This window comes from Anas platyrhynchos, chromosome 27, assembly GCF_047663525.1.
Source record: "Anas platyrhynchos isolate ZD024472 breed Pekin duck chromosome 27, IASCAAS_PekinDuck_T2T, whole genome shotgun sequence".
Classification (NCBI taxonomy): domain Eukaryota; kingdom Metazoa; phylum Chordata; class Aves; order Anseriformes; family Anatidae; genus Anas; species Anas platyrhynchos.
The window spans coordinates 682997-686134 of NC_092613.1; positions in this window are offsets into that span (position 1 = coordinate 682997).

Here is a 3138-nt window from a genome sequence, read left to right on the forward strand (position 1 = left end):
TCTATACTGAAAATATTTGCTCTTCATTATGATTTTGTCTGTCTCGTTGCATCATGCCACATTTTGCACAGTTACGTAGTTCAGTATTAAAACAAAACAAAACAACTTTCTAAAAAGCAGCAGTATTAAAAAACAGGTATGTGAATGAATGACAGATACCGGTATCTTTACAGATTGTTTAAAGCTTTAGAAACACATCCCACTGGTGACAACTGCCAATCACCCAATCACAGGATACTGGCATGGGATCAGATCCAATTTTTTCAAATACCACAGTACCCCCATGACATTTTGGGTGAATTACAAATAATACATTTGTATTTGTAATTTGGGGTGAAATACAATAATTCCACTTAAACATTTTCAACTTATGATAGAAAGTAAGTTTAAGTAACTTGTCTAGAGGTGACCAAACATAAAGTAGTGATAGAATAAAACACGTAAACCTGTTTCAGTTCCTTGCTCTGACCATTATAATGCCTCTTGAAAGAAGTAAAAGCTGCTCAGTAAAGAAAACAAAGCGAGCTCCCTACAGTACAGACAGCTCCCCACTTGCCCTAAGATTCTCCATGTAGTTATGTACAAACTACTATGTGTTGATCACAGAAGACAGCTTTGTGATCTTGGTTCTGTTCAAGGAGATGCATTGCTGCCCTTACCAATGTAGAGAGACATTACTTTGAGATAAAGTACATGCATTCCAGATTTCCTGACACTTACTAAAGCTACTGAAGGGTCCAAATTCATGATCTTCATTCTATGTGGGGCTTCCTGGCAGTGGAAACTCTCATCGTCAACCGTGCCATTTTCTTCTGAATCTACAAAGCTTTTTGTGGTGTGAGGGTCCAGATAGATCAGCTCATTGCCTGGATGGGTAAAAGCCGTATGTTAAAAATAAGCAAGTGACATTAATAAGCACTTGGTCCAGAACTGTAAAATAGAAATTAGATTGCCATTGCAGTCAGTATAATCTAGACTTTCCAGCTAGGGATTCTTTAAGAGAATCGGAAGGTTTAGACACAGCGTTTCCCACAGGGTATTTAGTATAACTTCCTATTGTCACCTATTACTGTAATTTTTTGGTTGGTTATGTTCTATCTTTGTCACATACTTTTATTTTTCCATGTGAGATCCAGTACTTTTTTTTTTTTTTTTTTTAAATCTCAAGTGTTGTAAACACTAACATTTGACAGATTAAAAGGTACAGGATGTTCACAGATGCAATCTGTAATCCCATTAGGCATTCATTCAGAAATTGGAACAAAAAAGCCTAACTAAAACAGGTTAGGTTTTACAAAAGGACAAAATAGGGTTGCAAAATTTTGGCCCAAAGTGGGGTGAAATCTGAAGGAATGCATTTTAAATTAATTAGAGCAATACTTAATAACAGAAGGTATGCAAAAGGTGAAAAAGATACTGCTATCAGAAACAGTTTTGAAATACAAGAAAATAAAAGTGACATTTGACCAATACACTTGTCAAATGCTATCAGCTATTCTCAGTATGTTGCTCTTGTTGATGTCATCACTTATTTTTACACCTAGCTTTGCTGTTAACTTTCTGCTCCTGTTAAGGATCATCTCATACTGTTTCTAAACTCTTTTAGATATGCTTCTTCACTTATTTTATTCTATTCTCATCTTTCTTTACTTCTAGAGGTTCACGCTTAGACCCCTTACTATTTCCCCTTCAAAAAATGTTCTCTTTTGATCATCTGCACATTTGGAATAAGTTTCTTTTTTCCTTACCTAAAAATCCTATGAAATAATAGGCATTCTTTGGTTTCCCTCCTAATGCTCCCAAAGACTGTGGCATCTTAAAGCATTCCTAGGAGTTCAAAAGGAATAAAGGAAATTGTCATTCATTTCTTTACTGACATCACAGATACCCAAACTTATTTGACAGTAACGAGCAATGAATTGAAAGAAAACCTTACTTTAAATGCATCAATATATACGGGATTTATGTGATTTATCCCTAGTCGTAGAGGTATAATAAGCAAGAGGGCTTTCCAGCCTGTGCAGAGTCCTCCTGCCTTCTTGCTTCGGCCAAGAGCACTTCTGTGCAAATGTGCACTGCTGTGGGACGCGCTGCTGCTCTGAGGAGGGGACCAGCACATTTCTTCTGCGGGAATAAAACTAGAAATCAGTCAACGCACAGAGGAACACAAAGCAGATCTTCCTCTCAGTAGTGAATTAAGCTAGTTTGCCAGGGATCTTTATAGGGCACCCAAGACAAAACGAGCCGGGCATGGCAATTACAGCTATTTAGTAGAAGTAATTCTAGCAGACAGTATGTGCTGGCACGTCCAAGTGAGACGTTAGATCAATGATTGGGGGATGACAATTTAAGACTGCAGTGACATGTCCTATTAATGTTATTAATAGTGTCAAGCTTTGCCTATAAAACGCCAGAGAAATGAAATGGCAGCAATGATGACAGTAGAAATTCTTCAAGGAGCTCTTCACATCCAGTGATGTGAGCACGAAGTTGGCATCAGGGATCAAAAAACCACAACTGAGTTTGTATGTCCTTCTGCCCTCTTCTTACCCTTGCAAGACAAACCCATGGCCCCCCAAGTATTTGTTCATGTTTAGATACATGCTGGCAAATGGAGTCAAATCAGAAACTGTTACCAGAAAACTGATGAGGTGTCACTTACTGATGTCGTCAATGACCACCGTATTGCCCATAGATACATAAACTGCTAATGAATTCCATTCATCAAATAAAGCAAGCTTCCTAGAAAACATTAAGGTACTAATTAATATAAACTAGTTGGATCAAAAGGGTAGCTTTACACTCAGAACCATTTATTTATTTTTTTTTTCTTAAGAAAAAACATCCTTTCTGCATTTTTTAAAGTCTCCATGTAAGAAAAAGAAAACTTTAAACATTAAATGTTTAATATCTTTAGAAAAATAGGTACTGAGTGGTACCAGGAAAAACATATGCGCTGCACCATGTGCAAACTGTTTTGTCTTACTGCTAAGTGCAGTGACAGTAACAGTTCAACTACATCAAGTTTATTACTTTTTATTGCACTCGACAGTCTCTGCACTGGGTTCTTGCCCAATTGTGTCTTTTCTCATCTGGAAAAGAAAAAAATTCCTATGCCAGTTTTGCAGATTACTTTTT